The sequence below is a fragment of the Schistocerca serialis genome, chromosome 4 (assembly GCF_023864345.2).
Source record: "Schistocerca serialis cubense isolate TAMUIC-IGC-003099 chromosome 4, iqSchSeri2.2, whole genome shotgun sequence".
NCBI classification, from domain to species: domain Eukaryota; kingdom Metazoa; phylum Arthropoda; class Insecta; order Orthoptera; family Acrididae; genus Schistocerca; species Schistocerca serialis.
The window spans coordinates 60,034,669-60,055,834 of NC_064641.1; positions in this window are offsets into that span (position 1 = coordinate 60,034,669).

Consider the following 21,166-nt stretch of genomic DNA (forward strand, 5'->3'; position numbering starts at 1 on the left):
GGTAGTAGCAGTAAGAGAGAGCAAGAGGGAGACAATGACAGTAAGAAGAAACAGTCATAGGAGGACAGAACGAAGGAGACAGTGGATCTGGGACAGGAGACAGTGACAGTTAGCGAGACACGAAGAGATAATGGCAATGAGTTGGACTGAATGAGAGAGTGAGAATGGGCTAGTGGCAGTGGATGGGGATGAGCGACTTACAGCGATGGACTAGGGGGTGTGAGCGAGTTAGAGTTAGGGGAGCTTTAAGGAGTGAGAGGTGAGCTGCATGTTATGAAGAGCGCAAATATTTTTAAGTGCCGAAATTTTTGGGAAAATTTTTAAAGGTGCTGAGGAACGTAGAATTGGGCTGCTGGCGCGTCACTTTTTAATGAGCCTCCATAACACATTGTGACAAGATCACAAATCAGGACTTCGGGATGGGCACTCCAAAGACGCAGGGAAATAGACAGAACCATGTCCAAACCATTTATCAGGAGCGAACAGTCCCCAATTGGCAGATGTGGAATAAACCAATCCCATAACATGGTGAGATCTGCAATGCGACTCACAGCACTGTCAAATAAATATGGACCTATCAAGTGGGTTGCAAACATTGCAGCCCAGATCATGACGTGTAGTCAGTTGTGCTCGAGATCTTCATAAAAATGTGGGATTTCTTTGCTTGTTAATTAACTTTGCGCAAGAAGTTAAGCGAATTAAAACACCAGTTTCCTACTACTATCCTACCACTACCATAGAAAATGCAACAACTTGAGAATCATCATGGACTTCTACACAATTAACAATACTCACAGAGCGCTCCTGTACCATACCATGGACTGTCTGTTTGGCGATAGTTCCATATCTGTTGTTTAATTGTTACCTTATGAAAGCCAATGTATAACTAAAAGATAATAACTTTATAACAGTTCAAAAATATTAGTTGTGCTGTTGTTTACCATACTTTGCATCAATAGTCCCAATTCCGTATTTGTTGCGAGTTACAATGATGTATTATGGTGTGTAATTAGTTTTTATGTGCTCTGTATATACATATACAAATTTGTTTGAATGATCACACGTACCACTTAAATAGTATGGCACTGCTTTGTATGTGCGCACCAATACATTAGTTTTAATTACTAATTACAAAATTTCATGTCAATGGCCCATAGCAGGGTATGCACCAACAACAACGAGCATCAGCGGGAGATGTTTGAGGACATAACGACCGATGTAGACAAAAAGAAAAAAAACGAAAACTGGATTTCTGCACACATCGAAACAGAAATTTTTGCGTACCCTATCATTACCTTACCGAAGAAGTGATACTTCCCAAATTACTTAGACCAGAATAGCCTATTACTACCAATACAAACGAGAACTTAGAAAATAGGAGACTTTTCTGATTAAGAATGTTTTTTTGAAGGAATTGCCTGAGAAGACAATGAAGGACGAAAGGTCTGCACTATGACGAAGGTAAGCATCACGATGCAGAGAGTGGAAAGGAAACTTACGTACGACTGAAACAATGAACACAAGAAAAAACTATCACAGTTTCCACCACCTTGAAACATCTGTAAGGTGGTTAATGATACAGCACATCTGTAATCGTGCCAGCTAAGCCAGTTAAAAAGTTACCTCTTTCTAAACTTTTCACTCAGTAACATGTAAGATACACAACTTAGACAAACGATATGGGATTAGCATATAAGATACTTGCTGGCTGTGGCGGTGGGGAAGGGAGCTAAGAGGGTGTTAATGATCAACGTGATTTCTCAGATACTTTTCCTCAACAGGAACTGTAACTATGGTACAGAAAATATACTATCACGCGACCTGGATGAGAGTAAAACGAAGTGGTGACTGGAAACAGAAGATCTGGGCCAATATTGTTTTACTTCTGAGGCTTGGATACGGAGCCAGTGCCTGTGCAGCTGTGTGTATGTATGGGATGTGTTTGCAAATCTGGGGAGAAATCAACTGCTCGAAGTGGACATCGACGTTGGTACTGCAATTGTGCAGCTGGGATGTGGATGTCGGAATGATCCACTTTGGCCTGATTAGCTGATAGTCAGATTGCTTCCCGTGGACTCATATTCATTTAATAGACAAGGTGTGGCCCAACAGGTAACTAATAGGACGGGGACCACACTGGCAAACATGCGACATTGGCGTTGTAACTCACAAAAGATAACAAACATTGTGATCATCTAAGTATGAAATGAAACAGTGCTCCAAATTAATCCTTCTCTACTGCAGAGCTCCAAGCTGATAGTTATGAATAATAAATTATTGTTGGGTCTGTTAGATTGCAAGAAATACAGAGAACAAGATAATTAACAATTATTGACATGTGACAGTACTAACCTACACTCATGCTCATAAATAAAGGATAATTGCAGAATGTGGTGCCACACAACGTGGCACTACACAAAACTGGCGCTGATAGCATAGGCACATAGGGAACACACACGACACAGATCTGTAAGTCTACGGTATTGGTGATAAGTTGAGAAAACCGTCCCGAAACACACGTGCTACAAAACGCCACTGTTTCCTGCGCATGTACCCCGACATCAATATAGCATATGATCACTATGCACACGTACACAGCTGCACAACGGGTTGGCACACTCTGGATCAGGTGGTCGAGCAGCTGATGGGGTATAGCCTCCCATTCTTGCACCACTGCCTGCCGGAGCTCCTAAAGTGTCGTAGGGGTTTGAAGACGTGCAGCGATACGTCGACCGAGAGCATCCCAGACGTGCTCGATGGGGTTTAGGTCTGGAGAACATGCAGGTCAGTCCATTCACCTGATTCGCCTGATATCTTCTGTTTCAAGGTACTCCTCCACGATGGCATCTCGGTTGGGCCGTGCGTTGTCATCCATTAGGAGGAAGGTGGGACCCACTGCACTCCGGAAAAGGCGGACATACTGGTGTAAAATGACGACCCGATACACCTGACCTGTTACAATTCCTCTGCCTAAGACATGCAGGGGTGTATGTGCACCAATCATAATCCCACCCCACACCATCAAATCACGACCTCCATACAGGTCCCTTTCAAGGACATTAAGGGGTTGGTATCTGGTTCCTGGTTCACGCCAGACGAAAATCTGGCGAGAATCACTGTTCAGACTATACCTGGACTCGTCTGTGAGTATAACCTGGGACCACTGTTCCAATGACCATGTACTGTGTTCTTGACTCCAGGCTTTATGGGCTCTCTTGTGACTAGGGGTCAGTGGAATGCACCTTGCAGGTCTCCGGGTGAATACGCCATGTCTGTTCAGTCGTCCGTAGCTGTGTGTCTGGAGACATCTGTTCCAGTGGCTGCGGTAAGGTCCCGAGCAAGGCTACCTGCAGTACTCCGTGGCCGCCTGCGGGCACTGATGGTGAGATACCAGTCTTCTTGTGGTGTTGTACACTGTGGACGTCCAGTACTGTAGCGCCTGGACGCGTTCCCTGTCTGCTGGAACCGCTGCCATAATCATGAGATCACACTTTGTGGCACCCGGAGGGCTAGTGCCACGACCCGCTGTGTTTGACCGTGCTCCAGTCGCCCTAGTATTCCACCCCTCATAACGTCATCAATTTGTGTTCTTTGAGCCATTTTCAACGCACAGTCACCATTAGCACGTCTGAAAACGTCTGCACACTTACTCTCTGCACCGTACTCTGACATGCACCAACACACCTCTGAGTATGTGGACTGCTGCCAGCTCCACCGTGCGACGACCGCAGGTCAAATGCATCGCATGGTCATACCCCGAGGTGATTCAAACCCGCAAACCGCCCACCAGAGCGTTGTTTCACCATGTATCAGCATTATCCTTAATTTATAGCATGAGTGTAATACTCGAATGTCCCTGCAAAGATTGCATAGCTTAGGCGAATGGGACAAGTGTAGCTAGTTATTATTAATATGAAATTGGGCATAATTGGTTTATTTATCGTCTCGACAATTCACAATTATGACAAAAACTTTTAATTCTCAATAATATTTCATAAAGGCATTTTGTGCAATTTCTTTATAATCAGTTACTTAAGGCAACCTGTGCAAATGCAAATCTGTTGATCTGACATAGGAGTCTGGAGGAAAACTGAAAATAAATCGCGTAAATGATGGAGATCTAAGTAGAAGTCCTGTGGGGAAGCTCCGCGAGGCGGCCCATGGCAGAGAAGAGTAAGATGAAATGTGTCTTTACTGTGTGACGACTTCTGTCAAGGGGGCTTCGCACCACCCTATTTTTTCTTAAAAGTCACACCTGATTGGCTGGATTCCATTCTGACGAGTTCCGACCACTAAAGATGCCCCCTGTGGAGTGCAGGTTTTCTTCGCTGGGCTATTTTTTAACCTGGTTAACCAGTGAAATACTTCCTAGCAGTTTCCCTGGAAAAAGCCATTCGTCACGCTTCCTGTCTCTTTCTTCAGCCAATAAATGAGGTTCCTTTCGTCGCTACCATATTTAAGCCAATCTGGGAAAAGTTCCAGATGAACCAGCGTCCATCTTTCTTATGTTCTTAACCAAAACTTTTTTGTGAAGAAGTCGTGCGTCCAGCGGCGTCCCACAGATTTTAGGGATAGGAGTCTTTCTTTCCACCTGCCTGATAGCGATCTCCGGTGTCCAACCCGAAAGTCGTGGCTACGTTCGGCAGATAACAGTGCTTTCTGCTAAGGTTCCTACTCACTCTGCTTCATAAAATGTTCTCGCGAGTGGTCGTTACAGGAAGGAATTCGCACGGCGGCCTCACAGGTAGTCAGAGAAAGCTCTACCGCCTCTCGGCCACTGTGCGACTGACACCTCTCATGGTCCCCTCTCAGAAGAAGCGCAACAGGGCCCTAGCCATCCTGGCATTCGCTTCACTGACCGTGTCACACAGTTTGCTTCCAAAACATTTCCCAGTACCACGCAAGTCCATTTTTATACTATTGCAAGTAATGATGACTCCTACATTTAAGATCAATTAATTGTGCTGACTGAAGGTGTGCCTCTAGTTTGAATCCTGTGGATCTGCATATTTTGTAGGTCCACTCCGAAAAAGAATCGTGTAGCACAAGACCATAAGTTATGGGAAGATAAATACGTGGCGGACATACAATGATCGACTGAATCGGCCAGAATAATGAAAAACTACACATACAACTAATGGTGCTGACTGAGTCATTAATAGCCTTCAGTCATTTGAGAAAAGTATTGAATTGTGGAATGTGGCTCTGAGCACTATGGGACTCAACTGCTGAGGTCATTAATCCCCTAGAACTTAGAACTAGTTAAACCTAACTAACCTAAGGACATCACAAACATCCATGCCCGAGGCAGGATTCGAACCTGCGACCGTAGCGGTCTTGCGGTTCCAGACTGCAGCGCCTTTAACCGCACAGCCACTTCGGCCGGCAATTGTGGAATGTGGATAACCCTAACAACGCGCCTATAAATGCATGATAGTTCTCATACACTGCTCGCCCAGACTGCAATTTCTCAACATATTCAACACTCAGTTATGTGGGTGGTAGCAAGTGCCATAATCTGCTGCAGACTACTACACATCAGCTCTCTTTCGAATCTCCAGATGAAGTCTCTAGATCAAACGTTCTCTTCACAGTTCCTAGAACAAGTCTTCTCCACTGTGTCCCTGGTCGAAGTATGTTCTCGACCGACACTGAGTTGATTCCCCTCTCCAGGCATCCGCGAAATTCCTGTGCAAAACTGAAAAAGACTGCAAAATGCTGGAAAATGATATTTTTTCAAATTAGGCAACTATCTCCATTTCTAGCAAAAGCTTTAGAACATTAACCAATCGCCACACATCCATGCATGCTATAAGGTGGTTATAATTTCGCACCTTACAAGAACTCATCCACATACTTTGCCGTGATCTGCAAACACAATTAGGTATCATGTGATAGGTTGTACATCGTATATAGGAATGTGTAAAGGAGACTGACATTGTCACGTACGTCTTATAAATAATTGTTAACGCTTATTGCATGAAAGGTGAAAAAGTGCCTTTATAATAAAAACAGCGTAATGAATCATTGCTTATACTAATGGAGGTTGGAACGCCAGTGGGGATGAAACGGGAGGCAGAACTAAAGCTCTGGGTGGTCCTGCTTAAACACTGGAAGTAGCTAGACAGACGTCGTGGCACCTGAGCTCTGGAGCACAATAGGATGACGTCCGGTCGCTATTGTAGTAGGGGCCGGAAGGATAACCGGATAATATTTCCGAGCGCTGAAAATCTTGGACGCAGGTGAGAGGAACGAAGATGCGACACCTCGGAAACCACGCAGGCTGCGTTATTTCCAAGGATTTTTACTCAGAAGCGTACCATTGTACGAGTATAAGTTTTTCCTCGCAAACTTTCTGCGCTGTGCGACAAAAGACTAAAATATCGTTCGTCGGCGTTCGGAAGAATCTGTAGAGAGGGAGAATATTGCGTGGTTTCGGGAATATGATACGTTTTCGGAAGTACGATGGTGGGGAGCCGAGTCTTCCTGGGAAGCCAGTGCTGGAGAGACGAGGTCTTCCGTCGTGAGCGCCCGTGTGTGACGGTCGCTCAATATCAGCTTTGTTGGTACGGACAGACTTACTGTCTTTGCTCTCAGGAGAGTTTATAGTTAGAACAGTCAGGCACTGTACTGTTGCGAACCTATACGACTCAGGACTTCACCTCCGGGTTGGAAGTCGTCGTTGAGTACGCAGCGTTCAGTAATTGAGAGCACTTTCTCTGCCTATATTTACGTTGAGACGTAATCTGAACTCCGTCCTTGTGGCTGGGAGTTCGCGTTTCTCGTCTGTAGAACACAGAGAGGAGAAGAGAGTATTAGAGTATATTAGTCAGAGGACCGCCTTCTGCTGTCCTAGTGTTTGAAAGAGTTTATTTGTGGCTGGAGTTCTTGCATCGTCGCAGACGAGTACGAGAACCATCAGTTCGGTGCACCGGACGCAGTACATACGGTGATATCGCAAACTGCTTCGGCGTATTAAGGTATAAAATCTTAATAGCTGTGTTCATGTTAGCCGGCCGGGGTGGCCGACGGGTCTAGGCGCTATAGTCTGGAACCGCGCGACCGCTACGGTCGCAGGTTCGAATCATGCCTCGGGCATGGATATGTGTGATGTCCTTAGGTTAGTTAGGTTCAAGTAGTTCTGAGTTCTAGGGGACTGATGACCTCAGATTTTAAATCCCATAGTGCTCAGAGGCTTTTGAACCATTTTTTGTGATCACGTTAGTTTATTTCCACTGAGGTTCCACACCACCGTAGATCATCTTTGAAAGTAGTGTCTTCTAGTGTTTGGTACGTAGATGATGTCAGTCATTCCGCGCTATTGATATTAGATCGCGTAGTCATAATAAGGGGCAGAGTTGGGCAATTGATTTGTAATTTGACTTAGGACATGTAAACTGCGTAATATAAAGGTTTTCTTTAATCTACAATAAATATATAAGCAGGAACAACGTTTATCATTTAGTAATATTAGTAGCCTTAATCATTCATTTATGTTTAGGTTGTAATTTATACACTCCTGGAAATGGAAAAAAGAACACATTGACACCGGTGTGTCAGACCCACCATACTTGCTCCGGACACTGCGAGAGGGCTGTACAAGCAATGATCACACGCACGGCACAGCGGACACACCAGGAACCGCGGTGTTGGCCGTCGAATGGCGCTAGCTGCGCAGCATTTGTGCACCGCCGCCGTCAGTGTCAGCCAGTTTGCCGTGGCATACGGAGCTCCATCGCAGTCTTTAACACTGGTAGCATGCCGCGACAGCGTGGGCGTGAACCGTATGTGCAGTTGACGGACTTTGAGCGAGGGCGTATAGTGGGCATGCGGGAGGCCGGGTGGACGTACCGCCGAATTGCTCAACACGTGGGGCGTGAGGTCTCTACAGTACATCGATGTTGTCGCCAGTGGTCGGCGGAAGGTGCACGTGCCCGTCGACCTGGGACCGGACCGCAGCGACGCACGGATGCACGCCAAGACCGTAGGATCCTACGCAGTGCCGTAGGGGACCGCACCGCCACTTCCCAGCAAATTAGGGACACTGTTGCTCCTGGGGTATCGGTGAGAACCATTCGCAACCGTCTCCATGAAGCTGGGCTACGGTCCCGCACACCGTTAGGCCGTCTTCCGCTCACGCCCCAACATCGTGCAGCCCGCCTCCAGTGGTGTCGCGACAGGCGTGAATGGAGGGACGAATGGAGACGTGTCGTCTTCAGCGATGAGAGTCGCTTCTGCCTTGGTGCCAATGATGGTCGTATGCGTGTTTGGCGCCGTGCAGGTGAGCGCCACAATCAGGACTGCATACGACCGTGGCACACAGGGCCAACACCCGGCATCATGGTGTGGGGAGTGATCTCCTACACTGGCCGTACACCACTGGGATCGTCGAGGGGACACTGAATAGTGCACGGTACATCCAAACCGTCATCGAACCCATTCCTAAACCGGCAAGGGAACTTGCTGTTCCAACAGGACAATGCACGTCCGCATGTATCCCGTGCCACCCAACGTGCTCTAGAAGGTGTAAGTCAACTACCCTGGCCAGCAAGATCTCCGGATCTGTCCCCCATTGAGCATGTTTGGGACTGGATGAAGCGTCGTCTCACGCGGTCTGCACGTCCAGCACGAACGCTGGTCCAACTGAGGCGCCAGGTGGAAATGGCATGGCAAGCCGTTCCACAGGACTACATCCAGCATCTCTACGATCGTCTCCATGGGAGAATAGCAGCCTGCATTGCTGCGAAAGGTGGATATACACTGTACTAGTGCCGACATTGTGCATGCTCTGTTGCCTGTGTCTATGTGCCTGTGGTTCTGTCAGTGTGATCATGTGATGTATCTGACCCCAGGAATGTGTCAATAAAGTTTCCCCTTCCTGGGACAATGAATTCACGGTGTTCTTATTTCAATTTCTAGGAGTGTATGTTAAAGTCCATTAAGAGATCCTAAGATCTGCTTCAGGGGGTAGTCAGACAGGGCCAAATCTTCATTTTAGAGTTTATTATTTGCCGTTGCGCACATTCATTTTACACCTGCCTGGAGTAACATCTTGGAAATCAGTTCTTCAACAATGCTGAGTTACTGTCCCACTCCTCAGCTAAGTTTACTACTGCAGATAGTATGCTCATCTCGGCGTCTGTATTTCTCAAGAACTGGCTTCCTGGCTTCTCCTACTCTGCTAACTTTTTAGAGTAGCCCTCCTAATTATAGTTGAGATTAATTAACCCCCAAAAAACGGCGCCGAATAGTTGGCTCATTACATTACAAAGAGCAAAGAATCCCTGCCCACGATGCAGGTCTGCTGCTTCTCATGGAACGGCAAGATTTTTATCATCACTGACTCCCCTCATCCAGTGTTCTTGGGAGGCGACTCGTTAGTGTAAAACAAGGTTCGTTTGAAGTATGTTACGGCAGATGGCACTGCTTGTAGAAACTGAGACGCCCTGCAAGTGCAGGTGTTCGTCACACTATGTTGTAGTATATCTGTGTCCGCCCCTGGTAGCTGAGTGGTCAGCACGACGGAATGTCATACGTAACGGCCCGGGTTCGATTCCCGGAAGGGTAGGAGATTTTCTCCGCTCAGGGACTGGGTGTTGTGTTGTCCTTATCATCATCGTTTCATCCCCATCGACACCCAAGTCGCCGAAGTGGCATCAATTCGAAAGACTTGCACCACGCAAACGGTCTACCCGACTGGAGGCCCTAGCCACACGGCATTTCCATAGTATTTCTGTGAATGAGGCCTTGGATCCGTATTGGACAGGGCACAGTATGCAAGCAACGACAGGAACGCGACTCGCAGACACAAGCACTGACAATGGGCGGCTCACTGGCCACTACCTGGCCCCAGAGATCGGCTCATCTCGTACCCTCGTACTTTTCTCTGAAAGACGGACTGCATCTCCCAGGGGGATCAGTCCTAATATCAAGTCACTGACCTGGCCTACTGTGCCCAGTCTGGCTCATTACGTACCCAACTAACCTACAGAGAAAATTACATGCAAAACAACCGTCAGGAAACAAAATTAATTAATACAGAAATAGACAGCAAAGTCCTGGCAATAGAAATGGACGGACATTTATCGTTACTCTTGCCACCAGGAAAAACTCTTGCACAGATAAGTTGCTCTCGGATCCATCGTAGTTTGACCACATCAAGAAAGTTTAGATTATTGGCATCTCCTATTCTCGATGAAAAGGGTTGCTCAGGACGACTGTAAAGGATTCTTTGCCAAGGGATCATGTTCTTACTTATTACCACAATACCCACTCATTCTGAAAGAAATCCAATCCATTCATTCCAGATGCTGGCATAAGCAGTCGAAAACCTCATTTCAGGGAACACAGTAGGATGTGGGGAACACCAGGTTACATATTTCATTCCTTCATTTAACTTTAAATTGGTTACTCTTGAAATGCTTTCCCACATTCACAGTTAGATAGTCTTCCAAATTTGCATTTCTTACTGGCTGACTTACCGTCACTCTCATCATAATGATGGCTTACTTGACTCCTCATATTCACTCTTTATTATAATATTTATTAGTAATTGACATCTATTGCTTCTTGTAACAGTTTACTATCTGACGAACACTCACACACATCCTTACTGCACATGACAGCACGCGTAGCATAGACACCTACTCAAACATAAAACTCTAAACTTCAGTAAATATCGAGGACTGTTAATACATAGACTTGTTGAAAAATCTGTAAATACGGTTTGGGATTTATTTGCTCGATGAAAGCAGATGACCCACACAAAAAAATGAAACAGACAACATTAACATTACACGTCAAAAATATCATCAAAAATTAGGAACTCATGAAGATAATCAAGCAGACTACTAGAATACTTTCATGAAGCCAATGGTCTCACGAATGCGCTTGATATGCACAAAGAAATAATAATTCATGGGTAAAAATCAACCAGTAATATTGGGATCTAACATAGGACATTTTAAAATTATGAAAAATGAATTCTGTCCTCTTCGCAGGGTGACCCACATTTCATGCAATATACATTAAAGTTACAAAATTTTATAATGTCACAAATAATACAAAACCAAGCACAATAACTTTTAAATCACATCACTGTTGTTGTTGGCAAAAATGTGTCACCAGAGTGCTAGTTGTACCATTTACCACAAATGAAAAAATAAATACTCTACAAGTGTCAGTGATACTTACCATGACTTATAAGTCAGTCCCTGAAAGAAAATACAACAACACAAACTGTGAGTCACTTACTTGAGGTTTTTCTTAGTTTATCACATAAGCTTGGTTTATCACATTTCACTTTGACTCCAGGAGACAGTGACACACAACGAGGGTTCACTAGAGGCTGGATGAATTTCACCTTCAAAGTCTAATGGATGACCTGGAGTTCGAAATGATCATGGTGAGAGTTAGTTCAGTTCGAAGTTCTCTAGTCTACTCTCACTGGAGAGCACCATCTAGACGTTTAATACATCACCCTCACACCAAAGACTACCACAACACTGCACCAGTACCAAGAAATTCAAGTCAGTAACTACATTTCTAGAGTCTTCACTTCTTTCTGGTAACACTCACTTCTAACACATCTATCAAATGTGTACATCTGCCAACTGCACTTCCAGGTTTATGTCCAATTTAAGCAGTATATAGTGCCTTTTCACTTGCTCAAAAAGTGTACCTCCAATTACTAGTACAATTTGAGATGCTTGACATAGCTCATTGGAAATGTTCTCTGATGTGACACTCGATTGCTTAGTTTCGAACTTTCACCTGCCAATATTTACAGAAGCTCCATCACTTGTGTAAAATTGTCTGATGAGCACATGGTCTCATGAACACGCTTTTCTTAGTCCACGGAATGCTTTATGTTTGTCCAGAATTACGCGTACAGAAGGAAGAACCGTTCAATTTATTGTGTTGCACGGGCAGCAAAAATGTCAATCGTCCTGTTGCAGACCCCATATAGTATTAGCAACAAGGCTTGTCTGAGCCTTTATTGGAATGTGTATGTTGTTGTTTACACCTGAGGAAACAGGTGAACAGGTTGGTCATAACAGATTGCAGGCAGCTCCTCCCAAGGTCTTCTCTCGGGAGTCGTCCATGTTGGTGATATGCAGTCTGCTATCGTTAGCCCAGGTGAGGACGATTCCATTGTGGAACACTGGTCAGCGCACGTACCTCGTGTTCTTGAGTGGCTGGATGGGTGAATCCTGGCCTCCATCAAGAGGCGTAGGTCAGCCAGGCGAACACTGGAAGGCTGTTTGTCTCCCCCAGTGGACGGAAAGTGATTGATCCCCTTTCCCCATCACTTGCTGGGGCAGCATGACCTCCAACGAGTCCTCAGCAGTGGCACGCCTGTAAAACAGCCTTTACTTGTATCTCTTTTTCACGGCTGGTCTGTACTCTCTCAGTGTAGCAGTCTAGCGTCATTAATCATGAGATATTAATTTTCAATACTAAACTTATTTAACTTTGTTGTGAAGGACATAACTCAGACACAGGAAAGTTATTAGTACATTTACAAGGGTATTGTTACTTTACCAACATTTTCCCAGTAATAATTTACTACTCATTACTTATTCATTTCAGCAGTAAAACAACTGTATTGTATACTTATATGATCAAAGACAGTATGGTACTAATTAGTCATGCAGATTTTTAATTTATAACCTTTGTAACGTCAGACAGGTTGGTAGGAAGGTAGTGATTGCCATTTCCACTGTCAGTCCTTCCCATCATGCTGTTTACTTCACTAGGTTAACTGCCCTGAGGTATCCATAGATACAAATACTGACAGGTCATTAATACCCAATCAAGACTCCTTTGTTCTCCGTCGACAATTTCACCACAAAGTGATGCAAGTGTAAACTAATGTGGGTCCCACAATGCTACCACACCACCTTTCTACATTCCATTTATACTCAATACAATTCGTCATCCAGATTCTGGTCGTGGTTTCAGATACTCATTTTTCAATATGGATCTACCATTATTAATCTGACAATTTACTCAGTTGTTATGGAACACCACATTCAGTTTTCGCAAGTTAATGCAGTGCAATACTGCATTACCTTGAAAAAACTCTTTCACATGTTACATGCCAAATTCAGAAGAACGTGAAAGCCCCAAGACTGTCTAACTTTCACGGAAGCTCGAAATTTAGTGCGGACGTCAATGCGAGATGCTTTTAATAGTTTCCACAATGAAATATTGTCTCAAAGTATGGTAGAAAACCCAAAGGGAGTCTGGTCGTGTGTAAAGCACACCAGTGGCAAAAAATAGTCAATACTGTCACTGCGCGATAGCGAAGGAAATGTTAACGACGGTGGTGCCACTAAAGCGGAATTACTAAATACAGTTTTCCGTAATTCCTTCACGAAAGAAGACGAAGTAAATATTCCAGAATTCGAAACCAGAACAGCTGTTAGCATGAGTGACATAAAAGTAGATATCTTAGGTGTTCCGAAACAACTCAAATCACTTAAGAAAGGCAAGTGTTCCAGTCCAGATGGTATACCAATCAGGTTCCTCTCAGAGTATGAGGACACAATAGCGCATTTCTTAGCAATCACATACAACCGCTCACTTGACGAAAGGTCTGTTCCTAAAGACTGGAAAGTAGCACAGGTCACACCAATATTCAAGAAGGAAAATAGGAGTAACCCATTGAATTACAGACCCAACCGGCAGTAAGATTTTGGAACGTGCTGTACTCGAACATTATGAACCACCTTGAAGAAAATGACTTATTGATACATAACCAACACGAATTCAGAAAATATCGTTCTTGTGCAACACAGTTAGCTCTTTATTCCCACGAAGTAATGAGTGTTGTCGACAAGGGATCTCAGATCGATTCCATATCCCTAGATTTCCAGAAGGCTTTTGATACCGTTCCTCACAAGCGACTATTAATCAAATTGCGTGCATATGGAGTATCGTCTCAGTTGTGTGACTGGATTCGTGATTTCCTCTCAGAGAGGTCACAGTTCGTAGTGATAGACGGTAAATCATCGAGTAGAACAGAAGTGATATCTGGCGAACCAGAAGGCAGTGTCATAGGCCTCTGCTGTTCCTGATTTACATAAATGATCTAGGTGATAACCTGAGCAGCTCCCTTACATTGTTTGCAGATGACACTGTAATTTACCGTCTAGTAAAATCATTAGACGATCAATTCCAATTACAAAATGATCTATAGAGAATTTCTGCATGGTGCGAAAAGTGGCAATTAGCACTAAGCAAAGAAAAGTGCGAGGTCATCCACATGGGTATTACAAGAAATCCGATAAATTTTGGACGCTACGGTCGCAGGTTCGAATCCTGCCTCGGGCATGGATGTTTGTGATGTCCTTAGGTTAGTTAGGTTTAACTAGTTCTAAGTTCTAGGGGACTAATGACCTCAGCAGTTGAGTCCCATAGTGCTCAGAGCCATTTGAACCATAAATTTTGGATATACGATAAATCGCACAAATCTAAAGGCTGTAAATTCGACTAAATACCTAGGAATTACAATTACGAGCAACTTAAACTGGAAAGACCACACAGATAAAATTGTGGGAAAGGAGAAACAAAGACTGCGCTTTGTTGGCAGAACACTTAGAAATGTGACAAACCCACTAAAGAGACAGCCTACATTACACTTGTCCGTCCTCTGCTGGAATATTGCTGCGCGGTATGGGATTCTTACCAGGTAGGATTGACGGAGGACATCGAAAAAGTGCAAAGAAGGGCAATAGGGGAGAGAGTGTCACTGATATGATACGCTTGTTAGGGTGGCAGTCACTGAAACAAAGGCGGATTTATTTGCGGCGAAATCTATTTATGAAATTTCAATCACTAACCTTCTATTCCGAATGCGTAAATAGTTTGTTGATACCCACCTACATAGGGAGAAATGATCATCATAATAAAATAAGAGAAATCAGAGCTCGAACGGAAAGATTTAGGTGCTCCTTTTTCCCAAGCGCCATTCGAGAATGGTAAAGAAGTAGTATGAAAATGGTTCGATGAACCCACTGCCAGGCACTTAAGTGTGAATTGCAAAGTAACCGTATAGATGTAGACGTAGATTACTTCTAAAACGATTTCTACTGATAACCTTCTGTTTAATCAGTTCTCACGTCCGGGAGTTCATCTTCGTGTTCTTGTCTACTTTTCACGTTGGCATACGTTTTAATCATTGTCCTCCCTCATTGTACCTAAAAGATTTGGATTCCACAAGTCATTCCCACTTTCTTTACTGCTGAGTCGCCTTTCGTCGAAATGTAGATGCTCTTACTGGCAACAAAGTGATCAGACACACATGTAAATAACAAATCATTTTGCCACTGACCTCACAAACCGCCTAGTTCTAACCCTGCATTAGTACAACAACATAAATTCGCTACGCCTTCGCTCAGAGCATTCCTCGCAAGTGGCTCCATTAATCCCTTCCTTTCACTAACCAGTTCACATGACCTCAAAAATATCATCAATAACGCTCACGTTATCTCATACACAGGGTCCCAGAAATGTTGCGCCAAACTTCGGGGGGTAGTAGAGGGTGTCATGAGGAGCAACATGGGAATAGGAAACTGTGTCCAGGAACGTCACCAACAACGTTACAGACCGTCGAAGTCATAGGTAGGCCACCAATTCGACAGCAAACATAACTTCGTAAGCTGAAGGACCGTGGGCGGCCCGTCTCCGCAATGTTGTTAGATATACAGTGATTGCGACTAACTGCCGCGATCGCCAGTGGAGAAGACAGGGTTAGCTGTTGCATAGGAGGATCTTGTCTCCTATGAATGCAATGCTCTGTTGCTTTGGTGGACGATGATCTCAGACACGGTTTTTCGTCTTCAGTGTATTTTTGTCCTGGATATCGAAGAAAATTGGAGACAATTTAGGGTTCCAGGAGAAAAATAAACTGTGGATGGAAACCCGTGTCCGAAAGCGTCATCCAACGAGGCAACGAGGATTGCATTTTTAGGAGACAAGTCCTTTCTACGCAGCAGATAGCTCCATCTCCTTCACAGTGCGATCTTTGCAATCAATCGCGATTACTGAATAACAAACAACATTGCGAGACGTTCCGACTTTTTTGGTCCGTCAGCCTACAAAGTCGTGTTTGCTGCTGAAGCAGTGGCCTAGAGACAGGTGCCGGCGCCTATAACTTATAACTATACAAGCCTGTAACTATACAAGCCTATAACTATACAAGCCTATAACTATACAAGCCTTATTCTTTGAACTTCTTAAAGTTCTTCATATGTTTCCCTTTTGGCTTACTATTCGTTGTGTCTCAAGTTCGACAACGCTATAATGTATCACTTTTCTCTCCCAGTAAGGCGCACAGTAGGTATAAAAGAACCTGTTGCAAGTGTACCTACACTTCTGTGAGCACCTCCACAAATTTGAAATTACCTTGTTGCTGACAACAAATTTAACCACCCGAATTAATTACAACAGTCCGAATGCCTTACTGTGTCTCATTATCCAACTTATTAGGTTTGTTTAAGCAGTTGGACCAATACGCACATTCGTTTTCCATGCACACTGTCATTAATACTTGATCGACTCACATTAACGGTCTAACATAAAGAGAAAATCTATATACACGGAAAATGTTATTCATTACCACATTAATAAACGAACAGTTTCCTTGCACTAGTGACCAGCAACATCCATCTACTCCAGTCCTTCTTCTTCAAACTGATTCCTCAGGGGTCGTCCTTACTGCCACATTCCCCGGTTCTTCGAAGGAAATACCCCTCCCTAAACAACGGCTCCGGAATTCCCTTACTCCCTCTCATTGTAAATCCTTTTGCCATCCTGACACGAATTTGTCACTATCCGAATCGGCCCACGGTTCACTTCTTGTCCTTATCAGATGTGGCCTCAAGCGCATCAAGGGTTGACGATATCAAAATTCGGACCACTGTCATCGATGATGTTGCACCCACTTATTCACCGTCTTCAGAATCTGACTTACTGGTGACTATATCTTCCCAGTCCGCATTATAATCTTCATAATCGTCTTCAGCACCTCCATCACTCACTCAGGTTACCATATTCGTAATTTCATCAGACACAGAGACTGATGATTGATAAAGTACACAATCTCGCTCCTCCTCGAATTCTGCTTCACCATTACTCATATACACTACTGGCCATTAAAATTGCTACACCAAGAAGAAATGCAGATGGTAAACGGGTATTCATTGGACAAATATATTATACTAGAACTGACATGTGATTCCATTTTCACGCAATTTGGGTGCATAGATCCCAGAACAACCACCTCTGGCCGTAATAACGGCCATGATACGCCTGGGCATTGAGTCAAACAGAGTTTGGATGGCGTTTACAGGTACAGCTGCCCATCCAGCTTCAACACGATACCACAGTTCATCAAGAGTAGTGACTGGGCTATTGTGACGAGCCACTGCTCGGCCACCATTGACCAGACGTTTTCAATTGGTGAGAGATCTGGAGAATGTGCTGGCCAGGGCAGCAGTCGAACATTTTGTTTATCCAGAAAGGCCCGTATAGGACCTGCAACATGCGGTCGTGCATTATCCTGCTGAAATGTAGGGTTTCGCAGGGATCGAATGAAGGGTAGAGCCACGAGTCGTAACACATCTGAAATGTAACGTCCACTGTTCAAAGTGCCGTCAATGCGAACAAGAGGTGACCAAGCCGTGTAACCAATGGCACCCCATACCATCACGCCGGGTGATACGCCAGTATGGCGAAGACGAATACACGCTTTCAATGTGCGTTCACCATGCTGTCGCCAAACACGGATGCGACCATCATGATGCTGTAAGCAGAACCTGCATTCATCCGAAAAAATGACGTTTTGCCATTCGTGCACCCAGGTTCGTCGTTGAGTACACCATCGCAGGCGCTCCTGTCTGTGATGCAGTGTCAAGGGTAACCGCAGCCATGGTCTCCGAGCTGATAGTCCGTGCTGCTACAAACGTCGTCGAACTGTTCGTGCAGATGGTTGTTGTTTTGCAAACGTCCCCATCTGTTGACTCAGGGATCGAGACGTGGCTGTACGATCCGTTACAGGCATGCGGATAAGATGCCTCTCATCTCGACTGCTAGTGATACGAGGCCGTTGGGATCCAGCGAGACGTTCCGTATTACCCTCCTGAACCCACCGATTCCATATTCTGGTAACAGTCATTGGATCTCGACCAATGCGAGCACCAATGTAGCGATACGATAAACCGTAATCGCGATAGGCTGCAATCCGACCTTTATCAAAATCGGAAACGTGATGGTAAGCATTTCTCCTCCTTACACGAGGCATGACAACAACGTTTCACCAGGCGACGCCGGTCAACTGCTGTTTGTGAATGAGAAATCGGTTGGAAACTTTCCTCAAGTCAGCACGTTGTAGGTGTCGTCACCGGCTCCAACCTTGTGTGAATGCTCTGAAAAGCTAATCATTTGCACATCACAGCATCTTCTTCCTGTCGGTTAAATTTCGCGTCTGTAGCACGTCATTCTCGTGGTGTAGCAATTTTAATGTGCCAGTAGTGTACCTCCATCCTTCATTCTCGTTAGTCTCATTGCCCATGACTGCAAATGGGACTTCTTCTAGCTCCTTTTTGCATGTCCAGTATCCATCATCGCGACCTAACATGTTGGGAACATCATCGCTAGTGACCAAGGGTCCTAATGAACTGAATCTGCCTTCAACTGATTCCCGTGATGATCTCTGAATTTTAATTTGACCTATTGATTATCCACATGGCAGCCGTTTGCTTCAGGTGAAAAACTATTTGATATTGTTTTAAGTAGTCTATTCCTAAAATTACTTTCACAACAAGATTTTGATAACCAAAAAGTTTGTGTTGTACTTATGCGATTGACATTCGGTTTCGGCCCTGACTTGCTTTTTAACTTCTGCACTTTTGTTTCTCACACTACCACGCACTCACATTTCACGCATTTTAAATGCCTACTGTAAATTTTGCTTGTCACATGCCTCATATAATTCTTTGACAATCACTAATATCTGGCTCCCTCAAACCAGCACACATGGTACCAATCTACCATTAATATTTACGTTAGTTACAGAATAATTACGACTCCGTTCTTTACTTTCTTCTCCTACTAACCTACTCTGTAGCTCATGGAAATCGATGATAGTGTTCTGGGCACTTTCGTACACTCAGCATCCCTGCCCACAGCTGGTGTTACCAGTGAATTTCCCAGCCTGGCATTCTGCTCATCGCTCTGCTTGTTATGCTGGATATTAGAGTTGTGAATCTCTATTACCGCCATTCACTCTAGAAATCCACCATTGTCCCTTCTTTCATCATACCGCCGCTGATCCAACGTATAAGGTATTGACGAACAACATCGCTGCAGCGGCTGGTCCCGGCGGAGGTTCGAGTCCTCCCTCGTGCGTGGGTGTGTGTGTTTGTCCTTAGGATAATCTAGGTTAGGTAGTGTGTAAGCTTAGGGACTGATGACCTTAGCAGTTCAGTCCCATAACATTTAAAAAAAAATAACTGCACCTGTTATTCCATCGCGTATCGTTTCAACCTGGTTGCTACTTGACTCTCCAACTGTGGATTGTCTTGCCATGTGCCCATTGATTCGAGATTCATTCACACAACTGTGACCTCTTTTCTTAATTCTTCAATGACCCTTTGTGCCTCTTTCACAGATGACTTAACTTGTCATTAAATTCTCGCTTCTGAACATCAATTTTCTTTACCAAATTGTCCTGGATTTGTTTACTTTGCGCAACAATTTATTTGAATCTGCGTGTAAATTGATCCTTCTTTTATTTTCTTACGTTATTTGCTTTAGTTCATCATTCTTTCTGTCTTGCTCATGATTACTTTTCTTCATATCTTGTGTAAACGCTTTCATGGCAGGCCAGTGAGACGCAAGAAGTAGAGGCGAGGTCGACTCACGACCCATGTTATTGGATGTCATTTCCTCATTTACTGTAGCAATAGGTTCTGACGTTACCTGTCGGGCCTCGTGGCGGACCCCATTAACTGTCGAACTGGGCCCTAAACTGTCCCCACTGTTTTGTGTTTCTGTAGGCCGGCCTCCACGTGTCTTTCTTTCATAAACCAACTACCTGCAACGTTCTAGAGCTATCTGGCTCATCAATTTACCGTTGACTCTCCATGTTAACACCTCTATCTACGCTTTTCAGGGTACATTTATCTTGTTACACTACAATCATTCTAGTTAAACACCTAGCTATCGGCCGTGTCAAAGGCGATCCCAAGCAACTCTACAAATTTTTACTGCTGAAACACAGCTAACACTCGAACAGCTATCCCAAATGCAAAATGAGATTAGTAATCTCTAAAATAACTGAAATAATTACTCCCCCAAAGGTACAGTGCAGATGATAACACTATTCAAAATATCAAACTGGACCAGTACTAACCAGCGCTGAATCACAAGAAGGCTACAAGAAAATTATTTTCGTTAATTACATGCAAAAGTCAATTAACTTTATTTTTCCTGAACTTCTAGTAATTATCAAAGTTGTTATTTGTATTTATTACAAATTTCATCTCAATTACACAAAATAATCAGATCTGAAATTACAACCAATGAATGAACAAGATTTCAAACTTTATGCGATATGTTATAACTGCGGATCAGAATTTCCAGATTAACCAAAATTCTATGGAGGTGTCTCCAGCTCTTTCTGTGAAAGTGCAGCTGACCTTTAGATATACCCCTTTCAATGTCAGAATGATCCGCCTTGATGGGACGGGCAGATAGGCATTTAATAAAAACTGGTGGGGCGCAACGGGTAACTAATAAGACTGAGATGGCCCCTGGTGTTGTAACTCACAAAAGATAACAAACAGTCTGATCGTCTAACTATGAAATGAAACAGTGGTCCACATTAATCTCTGTTTTTTACAAGTTCTATACTAAGATCATGAATCACAAATTATCTAATTTCAAACACGTACCCGACTCTTACAATTATAGTTGCTGATGACTTCAATTTACCCTCATTATGTTGACGAAAATTCAGATTTAAATCCGGAGGTACGCATAAAACATCATCAGAAATTGTGCTAAAGGAATTCGGTGAAAATTATTTCGAACAGTTAGTTCATGAGCCCACTCGAATAGCCGGCCGGTGTGGCCGTGCGGTTCTAGGCGCTTCAGTCTG